At 34.3% G+C, this 16,573-nt stretch overlaps 1 pseudogene; it reads left to right on the forward strand.

The window, feature by feature from the left end:
• The first annotated feature begins 10,404 nt into the window (after positions 1-10,404).
• The window catches only part of LOC113187781 (WD repeat-containing protein 20-like), a 65,623-nt pseudogene continuing 59,454 nt past the window's right edge, over positions 10,405-16,573 (forward strand).

The raw sequence follows: 16,573 nt of genomic DNA on the forward strand, positions 1-16,573 counted from the left end.
TACCACCACAGATTTGAAAAGTTTTGCTCTGTATGTGTAATATGAATTTTAATGCATTCTGTTGTCATATATGACAAATTAAAATTTTAAAAGGAAACATTTCCATACTCTTTATTCTCTCAATCTGTGTTATTAAGGGTTTAATATATCTATTTCATATATTGAGTTATAATTCAATATTACATTATTTAAATTGTTGCTCAAATATTTGTGAAATAAAAAGCTTTTCAGGTAATCTATGTTTGCATTCATCCTTCCAATTCTTTCCCTCACCCCAGTATTTCCTCCTTTGCTGGCAATATAAGATGCTCCATATCCTTTTATGTTTTCCTACCCTGACAATACAATCAGCTATTTCTTCAAGAAGGTCTGGCTTCTTTTATTGGAGAATGGTATTTACAAATTAATATCTGAACACTGAGTTCTAACAGTTTGAAAGTTCATCATGATCTAAATTTCACTGTTGAACCATAGAATAAAAATAAATAAGTTAAATTTAAAAACCTGTATTGCCTCCAGGAATACCATTATGTGGAAGTTAATTATTTGAGAAACATTCAGGACATATAAATTCAATTGTGTTTTTAGGGTGATATCTTGGCTCTGTGGTTGAAGTGTCAGCAGTAGCGGATATTGTCTTTGTAGCTGTGTGTGCAATATATTTCTGGGAGTTCTTACTGGAAAGATGTGGTTCTCCAAAACTTTGATTACTTTTCAACAATAAAAGTAATAATTTCTCCGCTTAACATAGCTGCTGTATTCTGTTTTCAGAAATTAAGAGTGCTGACCCTGGAACTAACTATGAGAGATAAAATACTAAATTCAGGTCATCAATTCAGGATACATACCACATCATACCATGACATCTAATCAATCTGCAAGGCCATGACTATAAAGGAATGCAAATCAAATCCAGAATAATTATCTAGTGTGCTCATCCAGTCATCATTAAAAATGCCTTTCAATTTTAATCATCTTTAAACACGGAAGTTGAACCATTGATGTCTGTTTCCCAGGAAGTAACTACATTGCTATGGTATGCATATCAGAGAGGAAGCTTATCAAAATACATTCATAAATTCAGACTTTGTGCAAACCAGGTGCTCTTAACTTACCTGCATTATAACAGTGTTGATTTGATACCATTATTCTGTGATAAACAGCTCAAAAAAAGTCAAAGAATTTCCAAATATTTTATATATCCAAATATTTATATACATATGTTTATATATGTATGTGTGTGTATATATATACACATATATATGTATATATACATATAATTTTAGATTTGTATATATGTATATATACAAGTAATTTTAGATCTGTTTTCAGTAATAGAAGAGATTTTTTTTTCTTATACACACGACTTTCATCAAAACATTTCATTTTGCCACAGTTTGCAAATTAGGATTGACCATATCATAAGGCCCTAATTTAAAAGACTGTCTGAAACACAGAGTGATGAAAGTTCTATTAGATTGGTCTGAATTTAAAGGTGAGGTATTTGAAGTTTTAAGAAGTGGTTTCCATTGAGAAATATTTTATAGCCTGCCTTCAAAATCCTCAAAATTGATGTTCTTCCATAGGATAATTGATAGACAGCAATACATATATCCTATGTCATGCTGTCACTTTGTACAAACAACTTGATTGAGGTAGTGGGTCTTTTCTTTTCCATAAGACTTTTCATTTTTGACATCCATAGATTTTGAAAAGCATACCAAGTGATTGTTCTTTATTGCTCTCCAGGCCCTAAGAACATGATAGCATTAGGCCAGTCAACTAGGTTGATGTTCCTTGGGATGGTGAAGGAGTTTTGGATGCTGTGGGCATTAATACATAAGTAAAATATAAGCACTGGAGTATGACTGAGGCAGTACAGTAATATCTGTTCTTCTTTGTCTTCCAGAAAATCAAATGGTTTCTGTAGGTTTTGTTCACTATGTGGAAAATGTTATCTTCATCAGTATCTGCTCTTCAGATTCCATAAGTGGCACTTTCCTATTCTCTGGTGTGACAAATTAAACCAATGTTAGTGACTTAAATCAAAATATAGTTATTATCATATACTTCTGTAAGCCCAAATTCCCAAATACATCTCACTGGAATAAAATCAAGGTTTCAGAGGGGCCGTGTGTCTCAAAGTTTTGGAGATTTCAGCCCCTGATTGATTTGCCTTTTTGCTCTGGACTTGTTTGCAGGCAGCATATCATGGGAACAGCATGGGACAGAACCATTCACCTCATAGCAAGAAAGAGAAAGAGAAGAGGAAGAGATCAAGGTGCCATATTACCATTTGAGGGTATGCTTCCAATGACCTAAATCCTTCCATTAGGCCCATTTCTTAAATGTTCTACCAAGAGAATTATAGGATAGGGACCAACTCTTTAATACATTGATCTTTGGGTAATATTCTACATCTGAATTATAGAAATCTGCAAAGTTCTGTTTGTCACATAATGTAATAATTTCACACATTATGGAGATTAGAAATGGACAATTTGGGGTGGTCATTATTTTATCTATAGTACCATTTTGTCAATTATATTTATAACAACAATTTTATTTAAGTCACCATCTTAGATTTTTCTTCAAGAAAATTCAAACTTTTACCAACAGATCTTGAGAAATTGAACTATGATGCAGATAACTGTACTAGGGATTTTAAAGACCCTGAAGAGTAAAATAACCATATATAGTACCTCAAGAAATATAATATGATGATGACATTAATGATGATAATGATAATTTGGCTGGAGCAGAATCCTCCATTGACTTCCAGCTGTGTCTTTATGCCATAATATGTTTCATAGGCTAAAGAGCCATTGTTAGAATATTCATTTTTTAAAAATATTTTCAATGACCACTTAAATTATCAAAGATTAGAAACAAAGAGTCAATAGGTTTTTCTCTCACAAATTCCACTCTCATTGACATATAAAAATATTCTGGGTCTCCAGTAATTATTGTTAGAGCTAATTCTCTTAAAATCTTGATATTTTGTTTTCTTAATGCACTTATCTGTGGGAAATATGTGTAAGCTAACAATAGGCATAAGCCATTTAAAATGCTTTTTTTAAAATGGGCCTTGCATAACAAGGCAAATTGAAAATAAACCATCCGACTGGTAAATGATGTCAATTCCATGACTTTTTTGAGAGTGTTTATTTTTTATTTATTTTTTTACCATGTGAACTAAGACAAAAATGGACTCTTTGAGAAGTCTAGTATTGTTTGGGTTTTATAACTCAAGTAGTTAACTGACTTAAAACTTAATTTATGCAAAATTGTTGATTGTCATGGAACTCCTTGTACTATACTACTACTGGAGCACTGATTACTGTTGGTAAACTTGAGGTTATGATGACCACACACACTTTAATTTTGAGAAGCCTGAACTCATGTAGCTAAGGGTTTCTAAAATTAAAATTAGGATAATAAATCCCCATTGGATCATAAGTTATTTAATCACATTCTAAGACAGAGGAAACTGGGAAACCGACAAAATAATTTTCATATATCCTTATAAATTTATATTATGTGCATCTATGAGAAAGAATGGGAGAGACAGAGACAGAGATAGAAAGAGGCAGACACAGAGAGGAAGAGACAAACAGGTTTCAGAGCCTGGAGAAGAACATACATTATTATGAGTAGAAAGAAAACATTGAATGAGAAAAGTAAAATATTCCTATCATCAGATTTGCCAGTCATCTCTTTATATTAATTAAAATTTCCCAATGTCACATTGATAGAATCAGTCAGATTTTGGATAAGATTTTTGTTATCTAATTTAGCCAACTGAAAAAAACTCTAGATACATTTCAAGTATCAAGGTAGCATACTAAATACAGAATCTGTGTGTGCATGTGTATAAAATTCATACACATGTAAGCATATACAGCAACAGGAAGGAAATAAATGGTGGGGCATGGTGGCACATGCCTGTAATCCTAGCAGCTTGGGATAATGAGCAAAAGAATCCCATGTTCAAAGTCAGCCTCAGCAATTTAGAGAGGCCTTATGTACCTTAGTGAGAACCTGTCTCTAAATAAAAAGATAAAAATGGGGTTGGTGTGTGGCTTAGTAGTAAATTGCCCCTGGGTTCAATCCCTGGTACCAAAATCAAAAACAAAACAAAAATGCCAAGCTGTGCATCTTCTTTAATCAAACATCAATACTGTGCTTGTAAAATTTCCCATTTTTTAAACATGAATTAGGAAAGTCTTGTAAATATTTTTTAAATGTGACCTTTTTTCCTTCTGAGTATTTCACTTCATCTTCAGAATCATAATTAAGTCATAATTCTGCTTAAAATTCAGTTAAAAAAATAATTGAAGAATGAAGCAAATTGTTTATGTTTTCAAGCACAGAAGGAGCTACAGTGATGACTTCAGAAGACAGGAAAAGGATAGGTGTAAGAGCGTGGTGTTACACAACCTCTGACATATTATCATTCGATTTCCCAGTCTTTCCAGAATGATGTTATTAACATTCATTATAGAAAATTAAAACATTTGTGAATTTAGCTAAAGGTGTATTTTGTTGAAAGTCTTATTTTCTGAAATGGTTTTTGCCAGTATCAGCCCCATGACTATAAGCAGTAATTCCTTCAGGAGAGAACATGAATGCTCTACACTTTATTCTTTACTTAAGTAAACTTTTGAGTGTTGAAATAGTCATCCTATTATTTTGAATTGTTTAGAAATATCAGAAGCAGCAATTCGATTTTGCAGTTTGATATTTTTCATCTCTTTCACAGATCTCTGGCAGCAGTTTCTTTTGTTTGGTAGCAATAACAACTTACTTTGGCTCACTTGAGTGAAAAAGAAAAAAATGCATTGGAAGGTTACTGGAGTGATTGTAAACTTAAAATAAGCAGTGAACAAACATATTTTTCAGATAGAACCTTGAGACCTTAGCCACAGGAACTCCTGGGGATTTTGTGTAGGACCGTTCCTAAAGCAACTAAGTGCCAAACACATTCTTTGTATCTATCAGCTCAAGAATCAATTTTCTAGGAAAAGAAATCTGATTGCCCTGAACTGGAATTTTGCCCTTAGATCCATCATCTCACACCAGAAGAAAAAGAGAAGAAATTGCATTTAACCATTGGGAGAGCCACTGGCATGAAAACCTTCTAAGTTTAGAAACATGAACTTAGAAAATCATAAACTGAATATCAAATTCAACTATGTTCTACATTCCTGTCTGTATCTACTTATATCTAGTATCACAAGAAAATTTGAAATCCCCAAATTTTCTATATTCTAATTCCTAAAGGAATCTGTTTTTCTTTTTCTATTTTTTTTTCTTGAGTGGGATCATAAAATGTTATCTAACCTGACATTTTAAAACAATCAGGTCTTATTTAACAATAATGATTTAAAAATTCTGTTTTTCAATTTTTATTCAACTTCTAATTTCATAATTACATTATCATTTATTTTGACTTTTTTACATTGACTTGCTTACATTCGTCAATTATATTTTATTTCAAATTACTTCATAATTTAAATGAATGCATTTATTCTAGCTAAAAAATATTTTTTGAAGTGTAGTATGATGTTGCATTGGAGTTTTCTAGCTCTCTTTATTGAATTTTTTTCCCAATAAGTAGAATAAGTTTTGCATATTCCATAAAAACTTGACAAGAATATATTTTCTTTATCACATAACTATTTCTTATCCTGAAAATGTACACTGTAGTGGTTATTAGTCAAATATTTTCATTTATTTTCCAATAAATGTCTACTGAGAAGAAATAATATGAACTTATGTTAGGGCTAAGTTAATTTTACCAACAATATATAGATTTTATTATAATGCTGTTTCTTTTGTATATTCTGTAATGGAGTCACTAAATTGACTCCACTAATCTCCTGTCAAACTTGCTTTTTCTGTTTATTTAATGACATCTAATGATATCAAAGTTATGTGTTAAATCTTCTATGACAGGTTTGCATTAATTTATTTTTCCATTTATTTCTAGCATTTTGTCCCTGTTTTTTGAAATGATACTGTATCACAGAAAATGGGGAGTGCATATTTTGGGTGAATTCTTTTAATCAATATAAAAACATAACTTGGATGTATTTTGTCCATTACCTCCTTGATTTAATTTATATAATAAATATTTATTAAATATCCAGCATATTAGGTATATACTGCCTACTGAATACTGGAGAATAGAAATATGCAAGTTGAAAATGTTAACCATGTATAATTTAAAATTTTCTGGTACCTATTTTAAAGAAAAGCAAAAAAGTTTAAAAAATATAATAAGGATTTTATTTAATTCAATCAAAATGAAATGATACTACTTCAACATTTAATAAATATAATAAGAATTACTGAGATATTTTACCTTTTTTAATACAAGGTAACATCTATTGTGTATATTCCAATTCCAGGACATTTCATTTCAGACTATAGATAGAGCAAGTGATTCATAGACTCATGTAAGGAGTAATTACCCTATTGTTCAATGTAATTCTAGACATTAACATTTATAAGAAAAAAAATGCACAAAGTGAACTTCCTCATTAAAGTTGTAAGCTGAATAAATATAAATACTAAAAAGAAGTAAAATACTTTGTAAATGTGGTAGATTGCATTATTTCCCCAAATCTTTACTTGCTGGCCATATAAATACTTAATAAAGACATGCATGAAAATGTATATAATACAATAAAACATTCATGCACTGTGTTGTTTTGTTGTGTGATTTTACAGTATTTCTCTGTGCCATTGACCTTACATTTATAAGTGACTTTCTTGCCACTAAAATGTGGAGTGAAATCAGCATGTAGTTTCAAAACAGTCTGAAGAAGCATGACATGTTTCTGCTTACTCTTCTTGCCTTCCTGTAATTCACCATAAGATATTATCTTTGGTATCTACTGATGCCAGAATGAAAGATTCATGGAGCTAACCTGTCCTGAGCTCCTATGCTAAAACAGAGATACTACCTGATATCCAGAACAGGATAAAGAAGCACATGCGTACTTTTTAAGGAATTGAGATTGTTTTTTCTTCAGCAGTATCAGAGCAAAAATCAGATGAGTACAGTGTGTTAGGTAGAAGTTGGTGAAGTAAAATAATTTTAAAGAAGGAGTTGATACTTTATAACTCTATAATTCAAATGAGTATTTTTTTCTTCGTCCAAGTTCTGTGTTATCTACATTCATTACACCTGTTTGACAGATGTTAAAAGACTTAATATAGTCCTCTATTTTAATTTTGTCATGCTATATGTTCTTGTCATAGTTTCCCAAACATTCCTGGACTTCAACTTGAAGCCATGTGGATTAAGTTCTAAGCATCACAACTCTTAGTTCATTATTGAGACATTTTTCAACATTTGTTAAGCAATTTTTTTAAATGCTAGATATCACTTAACAAGCCTTTAAAAATTTGAAGAGGTTCACCAATATTTTTTTAATTTGAAAAATAAAATTTGAACAATATCTATTCTTTATAGAGAGTAACACATTTTATAGCATTTTGATTCACATATTATCCTGTCCTCTTTTTTAAAAAAATATTTGCAGTTATATAACAACACAAAAAATGAACTTTTACTGAAAACCATTTTTTAAAATTTGCTTTTATGTTCTAGTTTTATTCCTGATACACTAATTAGGAAGGGAGCAAAGTACAGGGAACTAAATTGTCCTATATAGTTTAATAGTCATTAAATATCTAAAAACTGTTCCGTCTTCCACTTTATGTCTTGAAAAACTTTTGTCCATGCCCTGCCTCTTATTTTTTAATTAAAGTTTTTTAGAACACTCATTAATTTATATATATACTTCTTTTAAGATATAATGGCAGATTGACAGACTTAGATATTATTCACAGAGATCTCACAGACTTTTTCTTGAATTTTGTTTTTAGAGATCTTGAAGAAAGTTTGAGACTCCTTCAGGTGGTCTCTTATTCCTTGTACTTTTCAGCCTAAAATGGTGTCCTGCTTTACTAGTGATGGGAAATATCTGGAGTCTTGTATACAATAATGTTTGCTATCTTGAGATGCTGGGGAAATGCCTTCCCTCCAATTAGATGATTGTTGCTTTTATACTATTCAAAACCAACCTTTACCCTCTGTGTACAGATGTTCCTTGACTTATAGTAGTGCTATGTCCATAAAAACCCAATGCAGATAGAAAATATCATAAGTCAAAATGCATTTAATTCATCTAACCTACAAGACATAATAGTACAGAATAAGTTGTTCACCTCATGATGGAGAGTAGTTATTTCTGATGCTGCCTGGGGAAAGATCAATGCTCAAAATTTAAAGTACTATTTTTACTGAATTGTACCAATTGTACATCGTGATGAAGTTGAAAAATCACAAATTGAACCATCCATTGTAAGGTGAGGACCATCTATACATGTTTCTGGTTGTTTGCACCTTGATCAGGCCTAGTTTGGAGGATCCTTCTGAATCTAGACTTTTTGAGTAGAGTTTGCCAGCATATCTACTTGAAGAACATCTTGACCCTTTGGCAACATTTGGAAAACTCCCCAGCTGATTTCTACACCATACAGAGGAGAAGGAGGAGGTGGAGGAGGAGGAGGAGGAGGAGGAGGAGGAGGAGGAGGAGGAGGAGGAGGAGGAGGAGGAAGAAGAAAGAAATGAAGAAGGAAAATTAAAATACTAGTCATCAGAGCTAAATGTAAAGATCTTTTCTTGCTGTCCAGTGATCCCTTTATGGTCTGGTGTACCATAAGTAAGGGTATCAAGTATAGGCATATGGGAAAGAACACTGATGGCTGATTAGAGGACTAACATAGGAAAAAGGCTATAGCATATTTAACCTTGAAGTTTACTTTTGAAACTAATAGAAGAGATAATCAACATTTTAAACCTAATTATGTTCCATTTTTTATTCACTATCCCAAGACTATAATTGATCTTGTTTACCTTTTACTCTTCCACAGCATGTTCTTCTGGTTATTGGGTTTACATCATTCTTGGTAGTGGGCTAGACTATCTTTTCTAAAGCATAAGATTAACTTATGAAGTTCCACTGAAGTTAGTTGTCAAGTCAATGATTTAAAGAAGAATTCAGGGAAATGAGCAAAAGGAAGGATTGTTTTGTGCATTTCATATTGAAACCATAACAAATTACCATAAACGTTGTGACTTAAAGCAACAACAATTCCTTAAGCTATAACATATAGGTCTGAATTCTGATGTGGATGTCATATTGCTAAAATTTGGTATTGGTAAGCTATGCTCTTCTCCTGATGGCTGTAGGGAAGAATTTGTCTTTTCCATCTTTTAGAGTTCATTCACATTCCTTGTCCTCTAACCTTCTTAATCTGTCTTCAAAATCAGAAAGGTAGCATCTCTAACTATCTTTCAAAGCATCTTTCTCTGTGACTAGCAAGGAAAACTTCACATTTAGAGAGTCCTGTGATTAGATTGGTTTCACTTAGATAATACAAACCAGGCTCCTCCTCTAAATTTCCATGAGGTAATCAAATCCACGCAGTCCTGTTTGTCCGTGAAGCAAATTCTGAGGATTAGGATTTGGACACTCTGAGGGATCATTATTCTATCTACCATGAGGGATCATTATTCTATCTACCATGATCATTAGTTAACATGGTGAAAAAATAGTTTCCATGTGCCATTTTCTAAAATTGTTCTTGTATTTCTATCGTATAAAACAGACACTATTCTCTCACTTTCCTTTCTTTGACTGAAATATCACAGAGGTGATTCAATGTCATCAAAATACCAAACAAGAAAAATTAAGAGAAGTTTAACTGGCGCTCATGGTGTCAGATGTCTCAGTCCATACATAGCCAACCCCACTGTTCTGAGCCCAAGGCAGTACATCATCAGGGAAGCATCTAGATGAGGAAAGCCACTGCCTTCATGATAATAAGGATGCAGACAGAAAATGGAAGGGGCAGTAGGGCAGATGCAGGCTTCTACAGTATGCCCGCAGCTTAGCCACTTCTTCCAGCTAAGCCTCTACCTGCTTACATTTACCACCCGGTTAGTTCATTCAAACTAGAATGGACAGATTAGATTACAGCTCTCATAATCTAATTGTTTTACCTCTGAGCATTCCTGCATTAATTGGAGTTTTGAGGGGACACCTGATATCTAAACCATAACAAAGCAGATTAATATAATTTTTAAGTTAGTTTACTTTGCCCAATTTTTGGAAGAACAATGTTAAACGTTAAATGTCTCAAATAAATTTGACCACACGATCCAAAACAAACTGGCTAAAGAAAAAGAGAAGTTGTGTGCAAAACTAAAGTTGTAGGGTGTGCGGGAGGGCGCCTGCGCGGTGCGGGACCGGCGCGGTGCAGGACGGCGCCTGCGCGGTGCGCGAGATCTGGGCTCATAGGTGAGGATGAACGTTGCTTTCCAAGATGGCGATGGCGGGTGGAGGGAAGGAAATGAACAAGATTAAGACGCTGTTTACTTCCCAGGGAAAGTCCACACAAACTGCTGCCACGCTTGGAGTATAGCCAGCCCAACGGAACGCCCTTCAACTCGCAGGGATCCAACCCTATGTGGGACTCCTTCATCAACCTCAAGGACCAGTCTGGCAGCCGCGACCGCCTCTGCTTCCAAGTGGGCAGGGACTTCTGTATCTACAAGGGGGTCCACAAGGATGCTAGAGATTGAACCTAGGACCTTGTGCATGCTAAGCACACACTTTACCTCTGAGCTGTAATCACTGCTGACTTCAGTAAACCAATAGATAAAAGGATACACAAAGGAACACAGCCTACTTGTCATGACTTTAACTACCTAACTGCCACAGCAGAGAGTGTCAGTCTCCTAGTGGGCTTTTCTGCAGGCCAATTTACCTTATAGACCTGATCAACAAAGAAACTAGCCAACTATTTTAATGAGGAAGGATTAATGGAAAAGGTACGTGTAACCTATGACAAATGGGTGCCAGGTTCTGAAGGTATTTTTTCCTACTAGCCCATTCGGGTGACCACATTTATAATGTGGAGCACACTTGTGCCACTGCAACCCCTCACTACCAGTTTCTGAAGTAGGGGGAGGGCTTTGCATTCACACTTGCAAGAGCAAATCCAAGAGGAACCCTCTCCTTGAGTGGATGGTGGGTGAGGGAGCCCTCAGCAAGGTTGCTTTCTCCCCAGATGGCAAGTACTTAGCATGGGTGTGCCTGGATGGGTTTCTGCAGGTTCGACTCAGCTTCATGATATGAAGAAAAAATATACTGGGGGCTTGTGATGTATGTGCAGGACCCCAGAAGCCAAGTACATTGTGACAGGTGGAGAGAATGACTTGTGACAGTCTGGTCCTTTGTAGACTGCTTGTGATAGCTAGAGGCCATGGGCACAAATCCTGGGTCAGTGTTGTGGCATTCAATCCCTATGCTACCAGCAATAGAAGAAAGCGACCCAATGGAATTTAGTGGCAGTGATGAGGCCTTCCAGGACTTTCTTCATTTTGGCAGGGAGGGAGCAAAGAGTACACAGTCTGGCTGTCCAAGCAGAACTCGACCGACAGCTGCCCTGTTAATGTCACATACAGGTTTGGTTCAGTGTGCCAGGACACACAGCTGTTTGTGGGACCTTAAGGAAGACATGCTTTTCCCTCATCAACCCCTCTCAAGAGCAAGAATACACACAAATATAATGAATGCCACATGTCCTCCCCCTGGAAGTAATGAGAACAGTGTAACAACACTCTGGAACTCTGTACCCCCTCTGCTACCTCAGTCCAACAGCCATCCCCCACTTTGTGGTGCTCCCATGCGAGCAGCAAAAGTAATGTCATGGATGGGGCCATTGCCTCCCTGTTCATCAAATATGCAACTCTCCCTGCATGACGGGAAGGAGAGGCACCAAGAGAAAGACAAAAGGGAAACCATAGCATGGGACGAATTTCTAGCAAGAGCAGTGACAGACTGAATCTAGTTACTAAAAGGGACCCAGCTAATACTTTGAGAACGGGCCTGTGTCCTCCTAGGGAAGATGTTTCCTTATTAGAGCCACTGATCTGTAAAAAGATAGCACATGAAAGACTGACTGTATTAATTTTTCTTGAAGACTGTACAGTCAACTGCTTGTCAGGAGGGATTTATTTGCACATGGAAAAGGCCTGGTCCAGTGGTAAGTTTTTTTTTTTTTTTTTTTAAAGAGAGAGTGAGAGAGGAGAGAGAGAGAGAGAGAGAGAGAGAGAGAATTTTTAATATTTATTTTTTAGTTCTCGGCGGACACAACATCTTTGTTGGTATGTGGTGCTGAGGATCGAACCCGGGCCGCACGCATTCCAGGCGAGCGCGCTACCGCTGAGCCACATCTCCAGCCCCAGTGGTAAGTTTTAATCCTAATACTTGAATAGGTAGTTTTTGTCTTGTGGGAAGGGTAGGGTGTGCAATGAATGTGAATGACACTTTTTAATGTAAATCTAAAAGCATCAGAGCCATAATTTTGGATACTGTATGCTATGTAATTCTGAATCATTTGATAATTCACCTTAGCATATTTAAAAATATATATAATCAAACTAATTGCCAGCTGATTCAGACATCCTTCTGGGAGTATATAGAGCCCCAAGATTAGCCCTCCTGTATCAGACTGTTTCAATTTTAGGAAAATCATGACAGTGGCAGGGACAACAATGACTTTAAATTGCTAAAATTGATGCTTTAACTGGAATATTTTTGCTTAACTATTCAACTAGACTATTGTACGGGTACCTCATCAGAGTGTGTGTTCAGTACAGATGGCCATTAATTGTCATTTATATCCAGTTTTTTATCTAAATCATAAAATGTTTAGGAATCTATGACATTTAACTTTGGGAACAAAGAATTCATCAGGGTTGATTGATATTATTTTTACATTGTTCTGACAATTCACAGAAAGAGAAAAGACTTAATTTTTAAAACTCATTTTATGACGATTAAAATTGCTTAATAAATATATTTTAAAAACTAAAGATGTATAATTGACTTAAGTTACAAATTAACCTAGAAATTAAATTAAATCAAAATATTTCATTTCACAACTTGGTTTCCCCTGTTCTTCACTTCTCACATAAACCTTTGCCTGGAGGTTTCAAGAAAATCATACTTAGCTCAAAAATGAAATATTTTCAGATAAAGTTCTACGAGGAATAGTGTGGATTTTTAGAAAAGTCCAAGGAAAAAAATAACTTGGCCAAATGTCTCTGAATGAGTCAGTGACCATACTCTGAACCAATTGCTTTGCTTAGGAACATAAGCTCAAAAGCACCTGTTACATTACTGAGATAGTAATAAAGGTCCATCTGAATTGCATTTACTTTTAAGGGTGAAGTGTCAAGAGGAATGATTTCCAGAGGAAAATTTGAGCACAATTATCAGAAATAATTTTCTCTATTTAAAACAGTTGTTTTCTTCTATTTTGGCTCATGCAGATTCTCCAGCCTCTCCCCTTCCTCAATTATATTCTGCACTCAAATAGATGACACTTTTTCACAGCTGGATATTTTCTCTTAGTTTACTTTGGCCGAATTTTTGATGTATTTATTTTTGTTCTACCTTCTCAACATATACAACCTGTATTATCTATGAAGGGTTTTCTTAAGTAACATCTAATACATATATTCTTCCAAGTATTTTCCAATTTTTTTAAATTCCATAATATGCCTGTTTAGTAATGTATTATTTTGATAGAGCACTCTTACTGTGTCACCATTTGTCAATTTCTCTGTCTCTTGGAAAAGTAGTACATAATTTGAAAATTCCACCAACATGCATGTTTCACTTAATACATTGTAGTGCTTAGAATCATTAATGCCAAATAAATAATATCCTCCTTTCTAATCACAATTCTGCAAACATTAAGTAGAGATATCATATTACATTTATTACTGATTAAGTTGTTCAAGACCTTTTCTTGAAAAGGAGAAACAAATAGTCTTTCAGACAATTCCCAGTCTTTCAGTCAAATTTATAATATAGTCCCCCAGGAAAATGAGGATTGCAAAGCAGTCACAATTATCTGTGAATTCACTCACAAGTATAGAGCTCAGAAGGAAAATAATTAAAAATAAAAAGAGGGAAAAACTGAAGACCTAAATTATCTATGTGGTTGGTGGATTAGCCCCATTCAATGAAGCAGCATATGCTAATGTATGTGATTTACCAACCAAATAACAAGTTCTTCTGACATGGGGAAAAATTAATAATATGTAGGTCAAGAGGTCCTTTAGAGTGAAGTCTACTGCATATCAAAATGAGAAATGAAAACTCTTTTTTCCAACATTTTTTGGCCCCTAAATATTGGCATATTCTGTTGAAGGCAGAGGTTCAGCAAATATATTTTTCATCTTTTTTTTTTTTTGATTGGCGTTCATAGGAAAAAAGTAGGGATTTGCAATCCATATAGTCTATGATGAAACTACTTAGCTTTGACATTGTAATATAAAGTATCTGAAAAAGTGGCACAGGACTAATCACACACACACCTGGGATAAGAATCGCATTTATCCTCAGGAGACTGACAAGGCTGCTCTGCACAAGGAGAGGGACTGCAGCAGTAAGCCAGGGAGAGCAGCAGAACTTGCCCTTGAATGTTACCTTTTACAGACTAGAATAATGGCCTCCTACTAGGGCCAGTTTTAGTCCTGACTGACATAGTAATCATCCCCTGATCTTTTGGGAGGCAAGTTTGTTTCTTGGGAACAGACAGTTTTCCTATCTCTCAAAAGGGGGACAGGGAAACCAGCATGTCCCTTTATCTTCTCAAGGAGAGAACAGGGAAACCACCATGTCCCCATCTCTGAAATCAGTAAGTTGTCTCCTATCTCTCAATGAGAGAACAGGGAGAGACCAGCACTCTCCAAGCCAGTAGGTTATACCTCAGACTCCTTTCTATTTCTTGGGAAAAAGAACAGTATTCATAAAGTGGGGGTGGGGGAAAGGAAGATGGCTGCAATTATGCTACTAGTATCTGTAGGCAATGTGTAAAGAATGAGAGTGCCTGTGTTCAAAAAACTTTGTGCCTAACAATATGCAGTGTGCCAGAGTTTTTAACACTTGCTTTATTTGTCAAACCATGTGCTTAAAAAGTTCTCTAAAAAGACAACCTTATCTCTAGCCTTGATATGTTGTTTTAATTTTTAAAGTTTCACAAGAAACTGAAATAATAGCATTAATTTATGAAAGTATTTCATAAACAGCTTTATTATTCACGTGAACAATAAAAGGATTTTATTATTTAGGAATTGCTACTTGGATCATAACCATATTAGACCGTAGTTTCTCTAGACTGCCATGTTAATATCACAAACTGGGATATATTTTGTTGTAATCTGACACATTCTATTTCTCCTCAGTTGAAAGGTCATGGATTGGTACTTTGATGGGTTACTTTTAAAATGCACATTTCATAGAAAAAACTCATTGTAGGTTTTACCTTACCAATAAGACCATTCCTAGCCCATTCCTCTCAGGTTTTTATTTCCATATGATATTTAAGTATGCTGTCACTTCTTGTGTTAGCTATCTTGCATGTGCTTTGGTTAGCTTCATATGCACTAATTAATATGATCCAGGATCAATACTGTTCCTGACAATAAGGTTCAAAATATACTGGTTTAGTTTAATAAACTCTCATATCATGTGACTCATCATAACAATGTTCAACCCATCATTACGTAATTGATGAAATTGTGAGCAAATATATTCCTATCAAATAGAGAACTGTTACTTGTTTTTAATACACAAAACTGTAAATTTTTCTGAAATACAATTTAAATACTTGATTCTATATCTGATATCTATGCAAGTCACACATGGAATTTTAAAAATGTATTTTAATTGAGAAGTATTAATATATGGAAATTTGAAGCAACATGTAAATTAATGGTTCATAAACCTAGTTACCAGGGTATTTTGGAGTCATCTGAGCTATCTTATCACTTTTGCTTTCTAAATAAAAAGAAAATATGCATTTACAGTGTTCTTTGAAGAATAACAGGTAATTATTTGAAATCTTATAATTATTAGAAACCAATGAAAGCTTAAAAGGTGTTAACTATATTGTGATGATAAGCCTAGTGCTGAAATTGATTTTTTGTAATGTAAGAGAATTTTTAAATTATTTTTTTTGTTTGAATAAAATTATTTGATGATGAAAGCACTGGGTAAATCTAGGTGTTTTATGACATATGTAATGGAAAAACTAGTGTTGAACAGAAATTATTTTATACGTTACAAGGAATTGTGTCAACGATTTTGGACATTTTAAACAGTTTAAAAGAGTAAAAGTATGCTTGTTAACAATTGAAAACTGTTTGAATAAATAGTCAAAAATAGCTATTGAGAATTTCCTAACAGTGTTACTTTTTGATTAGAATGGAGACTCTTTAGTATGTGAATTTGAGGTTTTCCTGAAACAAGGAAAATTTGATTATTTTAATGAAGTTAGCATATTTTGAAATATTTTAGCCTTTAAAGAATATTAACAATTATTTCTTTAAATAATTACTTTTACAGACCATTGGCATTGTACTTAAAAACAATGTATGCTCTCTAATTTGGGGATTCATGACCTCTAGTAGAAA

Source organism: Urocitellus parryii, chromosome 2 (genome assembly GCF_045843805.1).
Source record: "Urocitellus parryii isolate mUroPar1 chromosome 2, mUroPar1.hap1, whole genome shotgun sequence".
Lineage (NCBI taxonomy): Eukaryota > Metazoa > Chordata > Mammalia > Rodentia > Sciuridae > Urocitellus > Urocitellus parryii.